Source organism: Ptychodera flava, chromosome 10, assembly GCF_041260155.1.
Source record: "Ptychodera flava strain L36383 chromosome 10, AS_Pfla_20210202, whole genome shotgun sequence".
Taxonomy (NCBI): Eukaryota; Metazoa; Hemichordata; class Enteropneusta; family Ptychoderidae; genus Ptychodera; species Ptychodera flava.
This window is the reverse complement of record NC_091937.1, coordinates 26,960,075-26,984,786: the sequence shown is the minus strand read 5'-3', so window position 1 is coordinate 26,984,786 and position 24,712 is coordinate 26,960,075.

Below are 24,712 nucleotides of genomic sequence, written 5' to 3'. Positions count from 1 at the left end.
TAAGTCCAGCTATTACAATACCATCATACATTGTGTTTATAACAAATTTGGTATCCATGATTGCTGCCACGTATAAATAGAAAATAAAATAAAAATAGTTTCCCTATGGGAACGTTTTATGTATCATTCCATCTCATACAATGTAGAGGGGCCCAGTTTGGCACTCCGTTCCGTAAGGGCTCCACTAGGGGCTCTGTAGGCATTGCTTTCCGAAGGGGCTCACGCGTAGGTGCCCTATCGGCACGGTTCCGAAGGGGACAAATATGCCAAGCGCGCCCCCAATACAACCCTGATGCAGTCAATGAAACTCCTATAACACCTAAAACAAGATAACATTTATTATACCATCTGTCACACTGTTCTGGCGGGCTGGGTAAGCTGTACACAGTCAGCCTCAGTCATTGCTATCGCGGAGCCCGCTTGATGCTGCGCTATTGCTTGTCGCTTCTTCATTAGATTGTTCTGTCTGTTCCATTCTGCTAATCTCTTCCCTGCAGCAACTCTCCCTGAATGTTTCGTCGGTAACGTAATTTTCTCTATGTTGCGCTGCGGCGTAGTCATTGGAGCCAGCGGAAACCCTTCGGAACATATTTCTGTTTGCTGAGTCGGTGGTGGAACTGTTGCGGTGCTTGCGAAGTTGAATCCATTTATTTTGGGTATTATATTAAGCCCGATTTTTTATAAATCTACATGTTTACCCGTAATTAAACCGGTGGAAACTAGAGCAAGTATGGGCCCCCATGTGTAGGCTATCCGTCCTGATAATCATTTTATTTCACTGTTTAGAATAAAATCCTTTTTAAGATCAGTGGCATAGTTTTCTCGATCATCGATTGGAACTACCTGACTGATTGCGCGGGCTCCTAGATCTATGAAACTTTAAGTGATGGTATTACTTATAAGAGAACTGTATTTCGCTTCATAGACTTTAAAGGTTTGTGTTATTGATTCATCGTTGCACTTTTCTACTTCTCTAACTGGAATCTCCTAGCCAAAAGATAACTTACTCTGACCACTTGCGATGACACAGAGTATTTTTTCACGCCTCGTCTCTATTATGGATAGGGCATCCCTGAGGCGCTGCGGTCGGTGCTTGTTCCGAAGGGCTGTTGATGTATTGCACCGCTGCCGATGATTTTATTAAATTCTCCATCGTTGCATTATGTTATTTATTCTAAGTAAAAAATAAAAAATTTGGAAAGTATGATCAAATCTATGTAATATATTATCTATTCTTATTAAAAAAATAAATATGCATTTAAACTTATATCCGAAATACAATATTAACACAGTCTGGAATGTGAGGAGAAGTAGTCCAAAGGGAAAATTCTGCTCCATTAAAATCTATCTGTATATAGAAACACATATAATAATGAGTACAGACACTAATTCCTGATTGCCTTTCAGCTGAATAAAAAACATATACCGACAGTACATCATGCGGATATTCCTTCTAAACCGAACAACATAAAACCCCTTCTCATGGACTTAGAAATATATGTAACGCCAACAGATAAGTTTATTTTCCATCCGCGGGATGTGTTCAAAGATAATGTAATCACTTATCGATCAGCGAAAGAAAGTAATGTCTGGTTGGGCGGCCTGCACATAAAAATACTGGGACCAGTAATTAAATTTCGCCGTATATAGTGCAGCACCACTGGCTGCGGTATTTCATTCGCCCATCTCTTGGACAGCAAATTTCTGCCACAAATACGTTCATTCTGTCGTTTTCATGTATATTTTACAGTACGCTGGCTCCTTCATGAAATGGAGGTTGCACTCCCAGACAATACCGGATGAATCTTCAAAGCCGGCGACAATCTGTATAATATCTTAAAATTTGAACTTCTATGAACCGAATTAGGAAATATAAGTCCAACAAAGTCTGACTTTCGATATCGTCAAGGGAAGTCTCAAAACTCAGGTCTAGGCTTTGGTTATGAATATTACACTAATCATGGCCCTGTCCGTCAGCCTACCACTGTATAAAATGGTCATGACTTTTTCCTCTCCTCGAATAATGTTTACTATATACATACAATTTTTGGAAAGAAAGACAGACCACACTATTATTTATTCCGAAATGATGGATCAGAGGGACAATATAATAATTTCATCCCTCTGAAGGAGATTCAGGTTCCCATAGGGGTCTAACAAAGGCTGGTCTCGCCCGCCTCAATGAAAGCCTTGAAGCTTACGTATATTGCATACTTGGTGCGAAAGCGAATATTCGTAGTACCATAGTGGGCGATACTGGCAGTACAAAAAGAATTCGGTGTTCTCCTCGAAGATGAAATTCTAAACATGAGATGGATGGGGATGAGGATGCTGTGCAATGGCAGGACGCTCACGCTGACACTGTTCCCTTAACGGAGACCCCTATCGGAACGGTTTGGTTCCCAGAGACCCTATCGGAACGGAAGAGGGCAGATACAGTCACTACTGTTACAAACACTGCCGGCGCGGACCCTATTCATGAATTCGGCAAAATTGGTTTGTTATCTTAGCCATATTCATTACATTTATGTATAGTATATAGATTCGTTCTGATGGAAATGTACATGATGACCCCACCATTCAACATGATCATAACTGGGCCGACAAATTCTGGCAAAATGGAGTATGTGATGAATATCCTCACCGGTCCGTACCTAGGGAAATTTTACTACGTAGTATTCATTTGTCCAACATTCATAATAAAACGTATAATAAAAAATTCATTTTCACGGATGACAACGTATTTGTATTTCCGGTCGGACTCGATGCTGTGGATGATACACTAGCCTTTTTACATAAGAAATGAGCCGGCACAAACACGGTAATAATCCTCGATGACTGCGCCTCGTCTAAAGATATAAAGAAGCGCAGTGACATTTTAGTAAACCTCGGCTTCAGTGCCAGGCACGATGGATTATCTGTCTGGGTTCTGACTCAACAATATACTAGTATCAGTAATCCCTTCAATGTTAGTACTTTTTTACACACCGAGCAAGACAGACAACAAGACTATTATAAAAGAATATGGAATGGAGGTGTCAGAACGGGAGGCGTCAGAACTAGTCAGGCAATTAAAAAATACACCATTCAGTAAACTAGTATTTCATTTACGGCATCCGTACAGCATAACATTTTTGTATAATATAGCTAATACTACGTAAGTCATGGCTTCACCCAGAGACTCTCTAAGAGAACTATATTACAACCCGAGAACTGGTTTTGGAGGTGTACAAAAACTATATGAGGCAGCACGCGCTAACGGACTGAAAGTGACCAAGAAAGATGTGCAGGACTGGTTGCAAACTCAGCTAACTTATAATCTACATAAACCGGTATCTCGTACTCGAGGTGGTGGTACGGCGGCTGACGCGTCTTCGTATCATCGATAGACGAACTTTGGCAGGAAGATCTTGTGGAGATGTCTGTATCGTTCACAAAAGAGAATAACAACATTTGATACATGCTAACAGTAATCAATGTGCTCAGTAAATATGCATGGGCCAGGCGATACAGTCAAAAACAGCCGATGATACTCTGAAGGCGTGATTAAGAAAAGTGGGAGGCAACCTGACAAACTTCAGACAGATGAGGGCGGGAATTTACTAATTTACCACAAAATGCAGAAATGATTGGATTCGGCATCTATTCACTGGTTTCACACATGTAGCGATAAAAAGCTAGTGTTGTGGAATCATTCAATCGTAGGCTGAAAACTATGACGTGGAAATACTTCACATACAAACAGACACGTGAATGGCTCTCTATTCTACCAACAACAACAACACTGTACACGGAAGTATCAAAATGACACCCGTCGAAGTAACAGAGGACAACGATTGGCAGGCATTTTATAACTTTATTGTCCTGAGTTGGTGGCTGGGGGTGCTACCCCTAAGTTCAAGCTAGGAGAAAGGGTTCGAATTACAAAATACAAGAGCACTTTCAGGAAAGGATATTTACCAAATTAGACAGAGGAGGTGTTTATAGTTATAAATGTGATGTACGCAGCTGGACTGGGAACGCCGCCTGTTTACAAGATAAAGGATCTGAATGGAGAGGAAATACTCGGCACTTTCTATTCTGATGAACTTCAGAGCGCATCTAGCCACTCTGACGAGCTGTACAGAGTTGAATGAATTATAAAGACGTAAAAAATTAGAGGAAAGTAATACTACCTTATAAAATGGAAAGGTTATCCAGAAAGTTCAATAGTTGGGAGCCGGAGGAAAATGTTATTAGAACTACGTAGCGTTCCAAAGGGGTACTTGCATTCCCTTTCCTGGTACTTGGACAGTAATCACGAAGTACCTCCTGGTACTTACGTTAGCACTTACATTAGTACTAACGTTAGTACTTACGCTAGTACTTACGAAAGTTATTCAATAAGCACCACGGAGCAAGTCTTAATTTCTTGAAAGTAGAAAGTTTATGTATATTTTTATCCCACCCCCTGGACAAGTATATAATATGTATTCACGTAAGTAATGTACACTTATTGCATCCTTGCAGACTGTATGTGGATGAGGTGGTATGTTCCCTCCGGATCCCTCACATATTAAGTTTGCAAGATCTTCAAAACGACTTCTCGTGTTGCCATGGTCCGTTCTTTCGAGCCCCCTTGTTCAGCTTTATCGATAAGTTCTGATTGAAGTATAATGTACACAACTGACATGAACCACAGACAAGTAACTCCACGGTTTTGTCCCTTCATCATGCCAAGTGCCTGTAAGTCAAACCGAGCATTATAAGCACACACTGTTTCACAAGCATTAAGAAGTTTGTGTAGGTTCTTGAGTGAGACTCGAGGTTGTTCTAGTTGTTCTTGATTTGGTGGATAATAAGCTTTTTCAAGTTCCTCCTCCTTCCACCCATCATCTATCAAAAATCCCTGGCTGCCGATACTACGTCAGCCGCCACTCCATGCAATTCCAAAATCAAAAGCTCGTGGAGAATCTACGGGACCAACTGTCTCTGTATCAATTGTTGGGTTAAGTATATGCTTGAGAAGGGAAGACGTAAGTGGGCCACAATCACTAACTACCAAACATGGAAGTCTGTAGTCATTACAAATTTCTAAGAAAGTGTGTTTGAACTGCTTATGTATCTCTTCCAGTTCTTTTAAGGCAGACGGGGCCTCTATTTCATATGGTCTGGCCCGACTCAACACATTCTGCTTGCAATATTCCCAAGATGTATCTTTGAATATGATAATGAAACTGTGTAAATTGTCAAATGCCCTTGAAACGATCTTTTTTTCTTGCGACTGCATGGAAACACCCCGGATTCGAGAAAAAGTCAGATGTTGAATTATACTTGAGTCACAAATGATGTAGTCCCCTGCCGGAACAGTTGCGCCAGCCTTCCACGCCGCACACTGTAAACTAAGAGTATGTTCTATAAACTTATTCTGAAAATCGGCGCTCTCCACTTTTCCATTATAAAAGTTGGCACTGGTGTTAGAAAAAGTGGCGTCAAATTCTGGTACGTGAGTCGCCTCCGGGTCGTTGCAGAAGGCCGCCAAATTTACTGCATCATAACTCTTACCACTTCCAGTTGGACCATTTATGAATATGAATGACATTTTTGTGATATCTATATCATAGAAAAAAAATTTTAAATAATTTTTGTAAAGATATATTACGATAAGACAATGGCAATCCTTTCTATTTCAGATGCAATAAAAATACTGGAAAGTGGAGAAAAAGTTCAAATCAGTGATGCAGGTAAATTCTGGTTTGGTAAATATGTAGATCCTATTGTAATAGACAATGTAGAAGTGATTTTTCCGATCGGCCTTAAATACGGTTCCAATGATCCCGCCACATGTGATGAAATGTTTGTTGGCGATCGAGTCTTCAAAAGTTTACCGATCTGATAGTATCCCGTACCTTAGGTGAAAGTTTCGATGCAAGCACAGCTAAAAGTCCAAGACTCCAAGAATGCCTCGGTACAATCCTTCTAAAGTGTACAGAAGCGAGGTAGTGATAAACAGCCAGTTAAATAGTTTAAATTTCGCTTAAAAGAGGGGCTTATTTCGCTACATGCATTGATATAGTTCAAGAAATCGACTGTGGCTTTAAAACAGTGAGCCGATTACCAGCCAGAGAAAATCCTGCTATTGTACCTCGTAATATTAGAAAAGGTAGTAAGATAGAATTGTTGGCATTTAAACCGCGCTTATTTAAGCGTAGTATTTCTTTCACTATAGAGAGGTTATTTTGTGTCAAACCTTATAAACCAGAAATTCAAGAAGAGGACGTGGAAGAACTAGTCGACTTAGAAAGATTAGGCGAGATATATAAACAAATAAATGCCGACAAAAATATTATAGTGAATTTTGATAACCTATCATTGAATATTTTCTTTTAAAAACAATTTAGGAATGTATATAATAAAGATTATGATGGATGAGAATATTGTCGTTAGGCGTCACTTACGAAAAGTATTTGACGGGCAGTTTTATGAAAAGAATTTCCTGAAGTCATGCGAGTCGAGGACTTAGCAGGGATCGACATCGAAGGCATGGTCAAACAAAGAAAGATGTACTCTGTTTATGCAGATATGGAAGTCAAATTAGTGGATCCAAAAAACGACAGTTCACAAATTCGTACATTGCCTGTTAAATTAAAAGATACATACACAAAAGAGGTAGGAGGATCGGAATCGGATGTGAAACAACAATTAATAGATCGCTACGACCATATGCTTGATACAATTGAAAATGTTGAGGGTTCTGGTCTCGTTCTCGAGGAGATACTTAATTTTGAAGTAATTCTAGTAGAAGTTCTACTGGGGGCCGGCGCGGCCCAACTGCCTCAATGGTTAAAAAATAAGCATTGTGTGAGCGATCTGATTCTACCTCGCGGTAGTGAGAACTGCTTCCAGTATGCAGTCGTGGCAAGTATAAAGTTAGGTGAGGAAGAGTTTCGCAAAAAGAAATGTGGTCAGGTAAGGAGGAACTGCTGATTACTGCCGATTACTGCTGGGATTGAATACCATTTCCTACACCTGCCAACCGGACTGTGTTTAAGCGCTTCGAGCAGCAAAATCCGGGCACAAAGTTAAGAGTATTTCAGATTTATGAAAATGATCCCGACCCGTCCAGCATAACTGTATTGTATAGTTGTGGGCCTCGGTTCCGCTAGGGGAAGGGGCACAGATAGCGAATATCTTACTGATAGCTGGTGCTGGAGACGACCCTTCGGGTCACTTCGTACCAATCACTGCATTAAATCGTCTTCGTAATTCTCAAAATAATCGAAAGAATGAGCGCAGACGGAAGTGTATTTGTATGGTTTGTAAGCGAGGTTATGCGTCAACAGAAGAATTGGAAATACATCAGGTGTACTGTGGTACAGACACCGCTCAGCCAGTTTTTCCTAAGGAAGTGTGTCAATTCGAAGGCCACCGGAAGAAGGTGGTTTGCCCCTACGTTGTGTATGCAGATACTGAGGCAATTATTGAGAAGGACACCGGCCTGCACATTCCAATTTGTCTTTCGTATGTTATGATTGAACGATGGCCACCCCTGCCACAAAGCCAAAAATTTACCATAAAAGAACATTCACAGGCCTCTCATGTGTTACAGAATTTCTAAAGGATATGAAGAAAAGGGCTGAGAATTATTCTAAATCATACCATAGGAAAGTCGTGCCGATTAAAGATCCTACCGTATACGGGAGTCCAGACTGTATTGCATGTGGTGTGGAACATGCCACACATCGAATTGCAAAGGATAAGCTTTGCACTACTTTTTATTGTAAAAAGTTCCGCCCATGAGAACCATTCCTATATACTTTCACAACCTCAAGGGGTACGATGACTCTTTTATTTTGAATAAGTTACATGAAATAGATCCTCCTGAATGTGGTACCGGCCCAGAGCCCAAAATCATAGCCAAGACGGGCAATGGAGGAATTATGTGTCTAATGAAAACATTTATTTTTCACGCCTCAATTGTTGTCGGTGGAGAGTGGCCGAATAAGAAGAGGGAGACAGTGAAACATTTCTTTTTGATAAAGTTTATGGACAGTGCTCAGTTGATGTCTGGATCGCTCGCGAAGTTGGCAAAGACTGTGCCAGAGGATGGATGGACGGCAGTACCACTTTCGTATCCGCACATTCAGGTTTCTTCCCGTACGAATATTTAGATTCTCCCGAGCGATTGGAAGAGGAGGAGCTCCCACCGAGACACAAATTTCATAGTGAACTGACGGAAGAGGGGATTTCGGAGTCCGATCACGAACATGCATTGCGAGTATGGGACGAAGTTGGATGCCGGACGATAAAAGATTATATGGAATTCTATTGTGAGACCGACGTTCTCCTTCTTGCGAATATATTCAAAAATTTCTGTGACACATGTTTAGAAGCATATAAGTTAGACCCAGCCCACTATATGTCAGCGCCCGGCTTGACATGGGATGCTATGTTACTTAAGCTCATTCAGGATACTGAGCAGATGAATTTATTCACAGGGGGATTCGGGATGGTATCAGTCAGTGTAATATTCATTAATTACAGACAAATCATCCATCTTATGCAACAGATGAGATAAGTGGGAATTATGATCCGGAGCAGCCGCTCTCTGAAATAAAATATCTCGATGCTAACAATTTCTATGGATGGGCAATGAGTCAGCCGATGCCAGTGGGGGACTTCATTGGATGACGTTGGAAGAGTTGCTCTAGTGTTCAGTTCGGGAAGGCGGGGCAGGATTGGATTTGGGCGCTGACGCCAGATTTCCAGACCTAGAATACCCAACCGAATTACATGAAGAACATAGTGACTTACCTCTAGCACCACATCACTACGAATTTCCGAGGCAGGGTAGTCGACTGATCACGAGTCTTATGGACAGAGAGAGATACGTCTTACATTACAGGTTACTCGAATTCTATCTTCAAAAGGGGATGCGACTGAAAAAGATTCATCGGGCACTTGCCTTCGAAGAGGCACCGTGTCTCGCGGAATATATTGACTTTAACACTAAAATGAGGGCAAAGGGAAAGACAGACTTTGAAAAGAATTTCTATAAGCTGATGAATAACGCGATGTTCGGCAAGACAATAGAAGATGTTCGAAAGTATAGAGACTTTAAATTTGTGGCAGGTCACGGTAGTACCGATAGTGGTCGTAAAAAAATTCAGAAGTATAATCCAAAGATGAAACATTTAACTATCATAACTAGTGAAGAGGATGGTCCACATTCATGTGACAGTGCCCTACTGGAACTAAAAACGGATGAACATCGGTATGTAAAGCGCGTTTTCATTGGCTTGAACTTTCTAAGCTGCTTATGTATTAGACACATTACAATTAATTTCAAAGCGGTTCCCTGGAATACGATTAGCCTGTAGATACTGACAGTTTCATATACAGTGTGCCCCTTCCCTCCCCAGACATAACTTTCAATGATATAGTACAAGAAGATGTGGAAAAGAATGGTAAGGAAACAATATATGATACTAGTGGGATGATCAGCTGCACAGTAAGCGCCGATTTTCCAAAGATTAATAAAAAGGTGATAGGTAAATTTAAAGATGAGTTGAATGGAGAACCTATTCTTGATTTTGTTGGCATTCGTTCGAAAGTGTATGCTTTTGGGACTCCAACTTCGGAGACGAAAAAAATAAGGGTATAAAAAGATGTGTGTGTTCGTAAACATTTCGAATTTGAAGACTATAAGGATCTGTTTGAAACTGGTGTGTTCCGTAGGAAGGGGCCCGAGCGGACACAATTTGTACAGCTTGCAATGAAAGCCGGTGAAATTCGGAGTTAAAAACGAAGTAAAATCATGATGGCGGCCAATGATATCAAACGTGTACAGTTATACAATCCAGACATGGTTGAATGGCTGGCAGAAACATGGCAGATAGGATGGAGTTCCCTTTGGAACCGTTCGGTAGGGCTAACGGAGTTAACTTTCATAACCATTTAAACCGTACAGCCTCATGTATCGCTCGAGCGGTGGACTAAACCCTTCTTGTTTTTGAATTTCTAGTGCCTGATGAAATATGTCCTGAATAAGGTCTGAGGCGCGTTCTGTTGTTGCACCTTTTTCTTGTATTTCAGTAAGTAGCTGTTTATATTGAATGTAATAATATTTATACTTCTCTCGCCTCTTTGATACTCCTGTTTTTCCTTGTATTACATCAATGACAACACCTGGTATAGGAGTTAAGGCTAACAGTACTGGTACTGTTGGAATGGCTGCTATGACGGCTGAACTTACAAGAATTCCCTTAGTCACATTAAGAGCCATATCAATTTGACCCATTAATTTATAACTGCGGTGATACGCAGCGCTAGTTCTTTCGATATAGTCGGCCAATTGTTCAACACTTTCAACAACTGAGATGTTCATTTTTTACCGTATATGTAAGGGATGATTAAAAATAATTGAAGTAATTTAGAGACACAATATGGTAGAAGGAGAAGAGAAGAAGATATAGGGCTCGAGAATTTAGGTGATATAAATTGGGATGATGATGATGCCGCTACTGCTGAAACATCTTTTATCGATGATGCCTTTGCAAACCCGACCCTTCACTGGATAGTCCGCAGGTGGATCGTTTGACTAGACAGAGAGTAGAACTTACAAAGCAAATGGCTGACCAATACTTAGATATTAATATGATTACTGATCCGGATAAACGAAGATCAATGCATATGAATGCTAGTATTAGGGAGAGAGCTGTATTATCGAGACGCCAGGTTGACATCCAATAAAGGAAAAAGGTATTTAATGTTCTCCTCAATAAAAGGTAAGGGAGCTGCAGAATTTAAAAGAAATATATTAGAAATGGTCCCAGCAATGGTATCACAACTGACTGATAATGAAACGAAAATATTATTAAAAAGGCAGGCTGATAGACTGAAACCCTACGACATCGGACGATTAAGAGATAGAATAACAGATTTAAGAGTAAATTTTAACGATAATGCTGATGAAATACTTACTATCGAAAATAAAATCGATGAGTGGAATAATCTAAACCCCGACTAAAGAGCTTTTGGTGATGAATTAGAGATGGTGAATATTCGTCTTAATGAGCTTTAAAATTAAGGAGATAAAATTCAGTGAGAGCAGGCGGAATTTACGCCTGAACACAGAACAAGACTAGCCAAAATAAATCAAATTGAAGAGCAACATTACCTAATCAGTGGAGCATGTGTAAGACTGGCGCATACTAGGTCCCTTTGTGATGTAACTTCCGATCCAGAATTGTCAAACAAACTGCAGCTGACAGAGTTGTTGAAACAACATACCATAACTATCACTAAATTACTTAATACCATCGGAATGGCAATGTCAACCATTTCCCTTGCTGTGACTAAAGGGGGACGGAGGATCGGCAGGAACAACGGCTCAAGCCCGCCCAAAATATACACAAAAGCGAAGGAGATTGTAAAGCAATTTGATGAATGGTTAAAAACCTTGGCTGCAAAAAGTGCTGCTGCAATACCCGGTTTTATCGGCTCCCTTGTCAGTTTTCTATTAAAAACAGCAGGATCGGTTGTCGGATTCGTTGGAGAACAGCTATGGATATTTTTAAGTGGTTTAACATTAGTGATAATAAATAAAATTATGTCTTGATATATGGTCCCTACGGAGTCAGCATGTTTGGTGAAAAGAATATTGCAAAGTTTCTTTCTAAAAATAAAGACCTCTTTGGTTTCTCTGTCGAATTGGAATGGTGTAAACTCCGGCGGGTAAATCGGCATATCCTTAGAGCAAATCCAGGTGTGAGACTCAAAGATGATAATCTATATCATAACATATTAGCTTTCATCAAGGAATGCCAAAAGACTAACTTCTTTAAGCGTCTAGAATTCATAAACGTATTCCAGGAGGCAGATGATGACCAGGGGGTTCAACATTTACAAAAATATTGGGTTCTTCGACTTTTTATGTGAAGATGTGATTTCTTTTCTTTTTTTTCTTCTACGTTATGATGTACAATACACGAAGTGAAAATGGGATACGAAAGATCATTATTACCGACTTTCAGCAACCGAATACCACAGGGAATGAAGTCAGAAAGGACCCATCATGTGGTTGCTAATGTTCCAAGTGAGGCAGATCCAGGCCAGACACTTAACATACAGTGTCCAAAGTTAGAAAGTGCTGTAGTTTTAGTTCCAGATACTTTCGACCTGGTTTTTGATCTCGTAGTAACGGGACATAATAATAACCGAGTAGTACAAAATGTTGCTAAAAATTTGATGGAGCATATGGTTCTAAAATTTGAGGGGAATGAACTTCTCAATTTGAATAAATATAACCTTATTGAATGTTATCATTATCTCTTCAAACATAAAAATTAGAGAACAAACATGATGCTGTACGGAATTCAGAACGAAAATCTAAGAAAATTAAGAAGTGGCGAGGCCAATGCAGATCCCGCCGTCGTGGACGATTATTTACTTTTCGACACGCATAATACAAAATATGCTATTCATCTGGCCCATCCCCTCATAACAGGCCATTGGGTTGCATATCCATCAGCGTTAGGGAGTCATATCGAATGGGAAATTACGCTTGCACCCGCCTCCCAATTACTTGTCAGTAATCATGCTATTACAGCCAATTATAAATTGAAAAACATTCAGATGAAATATGAAACGATCATGGATGACACCCTCGCGAGAAATACAGCAGGATATTACAACAATGGTGAAAGTTATCTCTACGAGCATTTACATTTTAAAAAATGCCATTCAAAGAATCAACCATGGTTATCAATGATAATATTAATGTACCATGTCGTAGCATGAGAGGTATATTAATACTATTCACTAAAGATCACAATCAGTCAGAACTAATAGTGAACTTTTCTTTAATCCATCCATTGAATCTATTTCTGTAACAATCGAGGGCATTTCAAATGAAATATATGCTCAGAAGATGTTACCAAGACAATTTGGACAGAAGCACGAGAATTATTTGAAGAATAAATTATGTCTGTTTATTGATCTGCGTAGCTTTAAAGATATTGAATTTCAAGGAAATGGTTTAAGAGTAATGAACAGAAAAGATGGTATACAACTTGAAATCATAAAAAAAGATACATCAGTAAAGAGTTCCGACGAAAACTCGCGATGATAATATATATGCTTGGATTTATGTCATCAGTGATGCAATGGTCTCTGTTGAAAATAGTAGATTAAAGTCTATTCTATTCTAGAGGAAATGAAAGTTAACTTCGTAGGGATCTCCCGAGTTCAGAAAAAACTCCATACGAATTTTTATGAAAGCTGTAGAATGTCAGACCTCTGTTATGACATCACAGGCTGCTAAGCAACACTCGTTCCAAAGGTATTGCAAAAGCAGCATTGCGCAAGACAGACTCCGTAGAGTCAACATGAAGACTGAAAAAAATTATCACAAATAACAACAATTTCTTACTACTATGCTTGAATCACGGCAAATTTGTCGGTGAATTTCGAGTTTGGACTAACGCCACTGATTCTCAGTAGAGCGTCTAGTTTTCTTTGCAACTGCAATTTCAGGCGTATACCATTTACAATTTGGTCTCATATTGATGATACGCTATTTCATTGGTGCATGCTTTTCAAGAAGTCTTGAGCCCTCTGAAACTGAGATATTGTAATGTCTACAGTAACCTAAATAGATTGCAAACTCAAGCTGTAGCATCATGTCAAAGCTAAGGAAACGAAAATCAAAGATCAGCTGAGACTGAGATAGTTTACCGTTTTTCCCTTTCAAGTACAATTTGGTAAGATAGATGATATCCTCAGTTGTTTGATACAGACATTTCAACTTCAATTTTACATGAAAATGGTACTCAGAGAAAATGTTCTAATTTAAGTCAGAAACCCAAAGAGCTTTTCAGTTGTGAAAAGAGGCTATACAAATCATGCATAGCTTACGGAATATAACTTAATGTGCACGGCGTTGTGAATGAATTAGATTCCTTTGCTCCACAGTCGGGCCACTGTTACTTGCACATTGGGAATATAACGTTTTCTTTTGGGGAAAAGAAGCGTAAATGTCACTTTTGAATGAGACCTTTAAAACTTTTACTGTTCTTGTGTATTTTAATATTAATCATGTGAATATTAACATTATGTATCAACATATGTACTTTGAACATTCCTTGCTGTTTAGGTGCACGTTTAAGGAAACTCGCACTTGCTATACACGTTTTAGAATGCGATAAACTTACAGAAGGTTAAAATTATGGGTTAGCCTAAAATAGTCAAGTATAGGCACCTTCTTTTATACCAGGCCTCAAAAACTATCCGGGATCTTAACAAAATTAGTTTGTTCTTATATATATATATATATATATATATATATATATATATATATATATATATATATATATATTATATATATATATATATATATTGCCAGCTAGTCTCTCGTAAATCTATAAGGTACTGAGCATCTCCTTTTAAGCCCACTACATACGGTAATGTTGCACTTTTGAGTAAAGACGGCATTTTAGGTAAGCTGGACATAATCAGATTTCGAATAAGTATAGTGTGGCTGTTTGTACAGCGGGGGCAATCAAGTCATTATTTTAGCTGTTGTGGCAGCTCATCTATGAGAGGAATAGTGCCATTTCAGTTTGCAGAAATGCACTGCTACCATTATTCCGGGTTAAACAACGTAGAGCTAATATGATATGTATTCTGTCAATTATCGAATTATTAACAGAATCTAATAAGTTCTTTTGTCGTTACTTTGATTTGTCTCCTGGCAGGCCTTGCTGGAAGCTGGGGCTAGCATAGATCCAAGAAATGATGAGGAGCAAACCCCTCTGCACTTGGCGGCAAAACATGGTAGAACTAGGTGAGTCCTGTGCAATTATGATTTCATGTCATCTCACATGTTAATGATCAAATGAAGCGGGAAATGCGCAATATATAACAAGTGATTTATTTAATATATATGCAAGAATTCAATCGATCATGTTCAGTTCCTTCCTTTTTCTATTCGCATTTACAGCATTGTAGCTAATTACAAAAGTGTGTCTTTTGTATGTTTGCTTTATTTGCCACTTGACTGAAGCTCATGGATGCGTATGCATTTAAGTACACGTCTATTATGTGTTATAACACATTGGGTTAACTGAAATGTATTGATCTGTAAGCACCTGCACACACTTATTTTAATTGAATGAGTCTATTTAACAAACCTTTCAAACTATATAACGAAAACGTTTTACTAAATTCAGGGTGTTGATAATCTGTCACATTTTTAACTCATACAGTAGTTCCCTTTTAAATTGATGAGCAGTGTATTTGATGAAAATTAATAGTTTAATAGCACGTTTTTGCGTGGTATGAAAAAACTGAATCAGGTCGTCTGTAAACATGAAACTAGATTAAAAAGCTACTAGATGCAAGTATTTTGAAAGGATGTTTCCCTACCAAAATCCAGAAACGTGGTGCAAATTACATTAAAGTCATCATTTTTAATATACAAATATCCCGTCTTGCCTAGGAACTTTCATTTAAAATTTGAAAGCCTGTAGAAAGTTGCTTTTGAAGGCGATGACGTTTAAAGAAAAGAACGAAAATTCAATGGCGTTCCATGTTCTCTGAAATCTGCCCCTCAAACTGATCAACTAAGTCAATACAGTCAGTACATCTTCAATGAATTATGACATTTTTGTGAATTGTTATATGACAAAAAGGCATGCCTGTTATGAATTATTACAAAAATAAGTGTGCTTTGATTTGCATTATTGCAGAATTTAAGCCCTTGCACATATTTTCTGTGATTGTGACATAATCACCTGACCATTTGCAATTACCGGTTTCAATTTTGTTAAACATTTTCGCAGCAAAGCCCGAGCAGTTTTCTTCAAACAAAACACCTTACTAAACAGAAATTTTACGTCCAGGGTTGTAGGGATTTTTCTATTGGTTTTTTATGAGTATCATAAAATGCTCTGCTATCTGTCAGTCGCGACTGATTCAAATATTGGTAAGTGTATTCACATGTTGGTAAGTGTGTTGAAATAATAAGAAACATGTGTGTCTTCATTCTTACTAAACTTGAGAACAGTGTTAATCATGTTATTTGTTCCTATGTTATTTCCCATAAATCATCTTAAGCCGTGTATTGAATAAGTATCATCAAACCATGAATTGAATAACAATATTGTACCTTCACAGACGTGACATTATGAATGTTCAGTCTAGCGCCTAAATGACACAAACTAGCCATATTCACGATGCATTGAATGTATGTCTTTCACCTGTCAGAACTGTGAGAGAGCTGGTCAAGAGTGACCAGCTTATCATCAATGATAAAGATGAAAAGTCAAACACACCTTTACATCTGGCAGCTTCTGAAGGTCATAACAAAACTCTTCAAGCCCTTCTCGATATAGGTGCTGATATTCAGGCAAGGTAAGACGATGAAAAAGGTGTTACTTTTTGTCACGTGTGAGCGAAGGTAAAAACTTGGCTCTCTTATGCGTGTGTGTCTATACGTCTGTAAGCGTGTCTGACAACTAAAATTTTGTTCCTGTTATAGCTCAAAATTCACAGCGACACTTATGAAATGTACGTTCGGCATGAGGGAAAAGTCTTGATATGAGCAGTTGCTAGGGGTTGTAGCTTGACTAGTCGAGCCAAATCTAAAAAAGCAATGATTTTGGTCACTTGTAAAATCAGAAGAATTAATCGGCGAAATCAAGTTGACAACTGTAAACAAAAGAGTCTTGGACCAGATTAGTTGGCTTTTAGCAGATTGACTTCATAAATCAAAACTGAATACACTGATTTCGTGATAAATTTTAAATCTGCCAAAAAGGTTGAGTATCCTGAAAAATTGATTATAGTCCGTTTGCCCATTCCAAGAATTTCCGAGATTAGGCCATATATCAGCTTACTCGGTGGAGGAGCTGCCTGCAGAGATTGGTAGTCTACAGAATATGATAAAGGCTCTTGTTTAGTTAAACCATAGACTCTCGAGGGTCTATGGTTAAACGCCAGGGCATACAGCAACATGTTCAGCAAAACGGCTGGTAAGTTACTGAATTTGGTGTGACAGAAATACCTGCATGATCTGTAAGACTTGTAAATTCAGGGGAAAAAACATTCCTTTTTGCATAATCTGTGTTTTTCATGGGCATAAATGTACCTTTTATAATTTAACAGAAACTGTCGCTCGTGGATACCTCTTGCCTGTGCTGCAGACGGGGGCTGGATGGAAATGACACGTGCATTGCTAGAGGCTGGTTCACCTGTTGATGCCACTGATAGAAATAAGGTGAACGTGGGGTTTTACTGAGGTTGTTTGCAAAAAAAAAACCGCTAATCTTTTCGATCGCATTGTTCACATATCTACAATAAAACGTTAAAACAAATCAAATAATCCATGTGATATAAGGTAATGAATTATCAGGTCGCATAAACACAAATATTTGCTTTCTGAGAAAGGACCATCTTGAACCACAAATAGATGGTGGTACGGGTGTCCGGAATGGGTAAGCGTACCCTGTTAGCATGCTACGCCCGTCAATAATAGCCCAAAAGTGTCAAAATCAAAATTAATCCAATCTCTTTATTAGTCAAATACTGTCATGTTTTATTTGTGTAACAGATATGTCGTATTTCGACACTATGTCTCCATATCTACCATAAAGCTTCCTTAATGATCTTGGCAGCCGACTTCATGAGAAGCCCTGCCCACCTAACTTTATTGCATATGATATATGATCTGTCACAAAAGTGTAAAATTGCCATTGCCAAATACCTTTTCAATAGGCTTCTTGTCAATAAATACTCAATTTGTAATTATGCTATAGACAATAATTTCAATAGACAGTAAAAGTGAAAAAAGTGAAAATTCTTTGATATGCGGTCTTAATAGTACAGTTTTGAGAATATTGTATAAAGATTACTTGTATTGATTGTATAAATATTGTGTAAAGATTGCCTGTAAATCTGCGCTTTGTTAGTTTTTTATCAGTCTTTTTTAAACATTTTAGTGTGTCATATGACTTGGTTCTCGAAATACAGTATTAATAGTAGTAGTAGTAGTAGTAGTAGTAGTAGTAGTAGTAGTAGTAGTAGTAGTAGTAGTAGTAGTAGTAGTAGTAGTAGTATAGACGACGAAATAACATGATGTGATTTGTGTCATTCGCACATAAAGAAACCATCAGTTTCAGCATTCTATTTCTGCAGCACTTACCGTTGCATAACTTCTTACATCCTCCAACAACAGACAACACCTTTACACCTGGCAAGTAAAAATGGTCATGTCGATGTGGTGGAACTCTTGTTGGAATGGGACGCTGACCTCTCCCTTCGTGACAAACACCGGGAGAAATTGTTTGGATATCGCAATAGACAGTAATGAAAAGTGAGTCCTTGCAGTGTTTGTGAATTTCAAGGATCGTTACAGCATGTATTTTAAAAATGGAAAAACAGTTTCTAGCTTAATGCTCAAGCAATTATGCGGAAATATAAACTGTGCTTACAATCACTATTTATCAGTTACCGAGCATCCATATTGTCTTTATCAATGCAAACTGTTACCCCTGCTAACTTAAAAGTGGTATGATCCAAACTCTGGATAATGTTTTGCAGCAGCAAAAATATTTCATCTCCTCGATATTTACGCCTTAAAAATATGAAGTCGCCTTAACAATAAGATTTGTAATCTACATTTAGTCGAATTTTAATATGTGATCGAACTTCTGAAATCTGCGTCACTGAAGAAAATTAGCACGTATCAAACTATTGTCATTAAAAACAATTAATAAAGTTACCGATTTTAGCTCATATTTGGTTTTATATACCAAAAAGAGCTTATATGATGAGTCTAAATGTCTGTATATTTGTGGGTATGTGCGGATGTATGTCCGTCACACACAAAGGCTCCCATACCGCCAAAGCTACCGTCTCAGTATTTGGTGTACAAGTAGATGTAGGGGTTGAGATGTGAATTTGTTCAAATGAACACATCAGTGTCAAAAATGTGCAAATTAGGTAAGAAAAAGCGAAATTCTGAAACAGGCTTGAAACAGGCTTACTCCACTGACTTGAGTCATTTCCTGTCATTGTCATTGAACTGTTACATATTAACAGACCTGCTCAAACCATAGACAGTAGAGGGGAGGAAGACCGTCTATGGTCAAACTAAGGCAGTAAGGGGGCTAGCTGCCTTTCTGCTATGCATGTTGCTAAAGTTGACCTCCAGTACCTAAAGTTTCAGACCTTAATTACTTTTGTCATTCTTGTTTTTCTGGTTTAAATATTTCTTGTTGTTTTTCTGGTCGTACTGTGCAGAAATCATTGGCATAACATTAACGTAGAATTTTCCTGCACTGAACAGATAAACAACATTATTGTTGATCTTTGGTACCCATACTGGTATGTACCAATTCTGATCAAATTTGAGCGACACCGTATAATTGCGGTATTTTTAATATAGGAATCTAACTCTAAATGTCCCACCGCCGTAACACTTGCTCAACACTGCTTCTGATAATTCCAATGAGTTCAATGCTTTCATTATATGTAGAGGCGATAGCCTAGCAGTTGCTCTTCAATCTATTGTAAAATTAACAATTTGATTAATACATAGCAAGGGCAGTGACCAATCTCTTTTGAACCTATTTTCCGATGTGATAGTTGCGTGTGTAAACACAAATAAAGCTATCGGCCCCGACAGCCTTTGAGCAGAGCTACCAAAAAATGAGCTCCCGCTGTTAAAGATAACACTAACTATCTTTTTAATAGCTCTTTGGCCAACGCCGACATTCAACGTGGTTCGACATCCGCATGAATTTCTGCAATGTTATGAGAGGCTTAAAAAGGAGCTTGGAAACTGTTGCCTAATACAATATGTACATGTACTGTCTATTATTACATATGTACCACAGTTTACGTGCATCGAAGCGCGCGCGTACTACCGGTATTTGCACTATAGTGCAATACCGAAAACATTATGCCATTTCTTTATGTTAATGAGTATTTACCAATTTTGACCCGGAACTACTTTTGTTTGTAAACACGAAAATTGTCATCTGCATGATTTCATATCAGTTAGGAGGCTGTTGCAAGTTATTAGTTACCCAAAAATGGATAGCCTAGCCGATAAAATCTACGACAAAGAAAACTGTCTTTATTTATCTCAGTGTGATGATGACTTTTGTTACCTGGAAGAGCAGTCCGTCGTGAGCGAAGCAAAATCGACACTGACAACGCAAGACGTCAGCTCAACAGAGCCACTACCTTATCCAAGTACATGCTCTTCAACGTCAGGTGTAGCTGTCAAGCAAAGATTCGCAAGTGTTTTAACTGAAGATGCATTGAACCATCAAATTGCTCTTCAAAAGAACACAAATACCGCCAACAAGACCAGGCGTGAGGTAGCTGTCTTCAACGAGTGGAAAATAAATATGACAGCTGAACGACGGCCTGTGCATGAAATACCGCCCGCGGACCTTGATAACTTACTGGCATCGTTCTTCTGGTCAGTGAAAATGTAGAACGGAAAAGAGTACGAGCCAAACTCACTGTCAAGTTACCAGAAAAGCATAGATAGACATCTCCGAGAAATGAGATACAATAAGAGCATAATTCGAGACGACGAGTTTCAAAGAAGCAGAGAATCATTCGCTGCCAAGCGCAAGAAATTAAAAGCCGAAGGAAAGGAAACATGCCATGCAAGGCATCCGCTATGACGGAGAGCGACGAGACCAATCTTATTGAAAGCGGCCAACTTGGCACTTTATCGCCAGATGCAATCATCAACACAGTTTGGTTTAATATGACGAAGCTGTTCGGTCTTCATGGAAGTAACGAACACCGTCAAATGACATGGGGTGAAATCGTCGTTAAACAAGATCAACGCGGCGAATATTTGGAGTATAATGAAAGAGTCACGAAGACGCGCAAAGGTGAATCGGGAAACACGGAAATTTTCACCAAAGGCATACGCGGTACTGGACAATAAAAAAATATGCCCCGTGCAAGTTCAACGGGAGTACGAGCTTCGTCGGCCGCAATCGATGAAATGTCCAACTTCGCCCTTTTATCTCGCCATACAAACATCAACGGTAATCCTCGAAAGGGGCATATGGTTCCGAGCTCAGCTAATGGGCAGAAATAAAATCGACACCATAATGAAACGCATGTGTACAGCAGCGGGTTTGGACGGAAAACTTACGAACCACAGCGCAAGGAAGACTTCAATTACACGTTTGCTTCACGCAGGTGTACCACCAAACACCGTGGCTCAACTTAGCGGCCATAAAAACGTCAGCAGTCTGAACAGATACGCCGTAGCTTCGAACGACCAACAAAAACAAATGAGCGACATTCTCACCGGCGGTCAACCGAAATATGCGCCCTACTCGAATCACAACCTCGCAGTATTGCCGACTGGTAACACCTCTCTCTCTGCCGAAGTTTCTCAACCTCAGCCTGCCATAACATCACAACAAGCGAGTGCTGTCGCGGGTATGTTTGCGAATGCAACAATAACCGGTGGGACTTTCAATTTTAACTTCACCGTAGAAGGCAACCGTAACCAATCTATATCTAGTGTCAGTGATGTGCACGCCATTGGAATGCCTGCCATGAAGAGACGCCGCCCCATGGTTATGTACGATTCAGACGATGAGTAAACTTTCAACGTTTTCAGTGACACTTTTGATAGTCGTTTATCACCGGACAGTTCCCGATTTTGATATTTGAGAATTTTAAGAAAGTCGCTTTTTATGCATGGTGCAGTTTACTCTGTTTTTGTGTTTCGTCCACGATACAAATATAACGTGAGACTCAGTCCTTGCTTGCCTTGGCCGCGGAGACTGAAATTTAATCATTTTCGACAAGTTACGGCTACCGTATCGTATACGATACGGCAGACGATCGTATTCTTAAACTTCCTGTGATTTGTTTTGACAATTCCGAACAATTTCAAGCATAACGTTTGCAAAATCACCAAATAATAATAAAGTGTTCCGTTTTCAAAGTTTATTTTGGCTGCCTTTGCATTTTGCATGAGACGTATGTGTGTTGAGTACAGCCCCAGCTCTCTGACGTTCCTCTGAGGTCATGTTAGTAAACAAGTAAACAATGGTTTAACCAATCAAAATAGAGGGTGTGTCAACATTGACCAATGAAAAGTGAGAACTGAATCAATACCTCATCACAGTATCGTTAATGTTATATAACTCCGCAGGATAAGGCTGACGTGATCGAGGTCGCGTTGTGAGTTGACAGAGATGTAGTACGTTCGTAATCGTCGATTCTCTCTCATATTTGACGCAAATGAAAGATGAAACATAATAATAACAGAACCCCATGACCTGTCAGTGCAAGCGCGCCGTACTAGCGGTATTTGCACTCGTGCTGCGGTGTATTCGGCGGCAGCCAAAAAGACAGCCGAATAGGGAAAATGGGGCAAGTGGGCCACTTAGTGGTATTTTGCTTTATATAATTGTAACGACTTCATTAAATCTCATGTTTATATGGTCATAATATAAAATGAGATCAATGAAATATAATGGTATAATAAATGATATTAAAGAAATATTATTATGCAAATGACATACCATAAAAATATTTGTTGAAGCGGCCCACTTGCCCCACTATTTGGGGTAAGTGGGCCACCAATAATATGCAATTTTCCCCAAGGCTGGAATTTCTGCTTGATGTACAAATCTATGTATAAATATTAATTTATCACCTATTTTGAAAGATATATGAATGTAAATGATTATCTTTATAAATAGCACTTGATCCATTAATATTTTTTTTTTTTTCAATTTTACAATTAATATAACAATACATTGTAATTTTTTATTTCAAATAAGTAACTGTATCCTCACAACTTGGAAAACATTGTGATAGTACACAAGAACTGAGCAACAATTTGGATTCAATTACTGGTAGCTCTCACAGATATCTAACTAAGCACTAAACTATCAGCCTGACCATGCTTTAGTATTTTTGTGCCTTGCCATCTCGCTACATTTTTGTAGCTACAGCATCTCATAACTTAGAACTATACATTACAGAATGGCAACCGCGATGCAGACAAAATTCAGAGTAAAGTTGACCTTACTTTTGTTTAAGTATAGTGTCATTCAGCAGTCCTTTGAGTTATGTGACGGTGGCCTGAATTTTAAACTGATTTATGCTATCACATGCAAAAGACGTATTGCATCAGTTTTTAACATGTTCCAAGAATAAATCACTCGTTTTGTGTACAGATCTTACAAACTATGAATCTGGTCGAGCCTTCATGAAATATAATTCTCCATGAAGTCACCTGACAAAGTAGCAGTAGTATTGATCATATAGTGGGCAGTGCTTTGTGAAATATATTTCTGTAATCATTGTATACTGAAATGCAAAGCAAAGCAAAGCAAAAAATGCGGAAAGAGTTGTTTTCCAAGTTTAAAATATGCAAAATGTTGCGTAATTGTGAACGCTGTTATATGAACTATACAGAGCTGCACAAACCATTAATTTAATATAATACCATGGCTGCAAATATTAAGTTTTTTTATATTCTTCCGAGAACATGTAAAGAAAGGGAGTTATACCAAAAATTGTAACCAAACATCTTGACTTTAACATTTGAAATTTGAATTTTACTCTCAAAAACGTTTTGGTCCAAAATAGCCTTTCCAACTACCTTAAAGGACAAACTCACTCATTTTGACATTATTTCTGGTATTTTAGTTTCATTTGAAATATAAGTGTATTGCTCTGGTCACTGAAATATGCTGAATAACCAGTTGCTACAGTTCAACTCTCACCATATGCATAGTTATAATGCATGAATTCTTCCACAAAGCAATTTTGCAGTGGTACTTACTAAAAATTAAAATAATGGAAGTAATCATGCCTTATGTCCATGTACAGGGTGTGAGTTGAGCTGTGACAACTGGGTAATTCAGCCTATTTCAATAAGCAGAGCAATACAGTAATATTTCACAAGAAACTTAAATAACTTGAATAATGTCAAAATGAGTAACTTTGTCCTTTTAATCATTGTCACTGCTGCTGTGGTCCGAACAGCAGAATTGTTCCAATTTAGATGAACCAAATACACCACTGCATGATCCATGGTGTCATTTTGTACATTTTCGGCACTTACACCAGTCTAACGAACTGCTCTGACTGCATTTTACATGGCAAATAGGGCCCAGAGGCCCTTCTTGGGCAAGTCTTTTCTTCTTACCATGTTCTGTTGTGGAGCAAATATATAAAAAATCATATTAATATAACATATAATTGACTGTATCACCCTCACAGTATAAATACACATTCTTAGTCAGACATATTACTTATCCACATACGCACGCACATATATTACACATAATATTAAATATATGCTATGCATACAAAAAATAAATACCTACATATTATTTATTTATAAGCTAATAAATTTATATATTAACTTATTATATATCAATAAATGTATAATTTTAATTGATTGAATAATTAATTCATTACATCATCAATTTATCCACCAATAAATATATATATAATTAATTTATTCAATTACTTTTATGCAAATAAATATATTATCTATATTATTATAAACAATATTATAATTGTATACTTATAAATTCATTTATCCATTTATTTATTAATTCATTGTCATTTATCTATTTATTTCCTATGTGAATGTCTATGTGTTTACAGGCCAGCTGCTTCCGCTGGTAAACATTAATTTTTCAGGCAGTACACAGCTTTG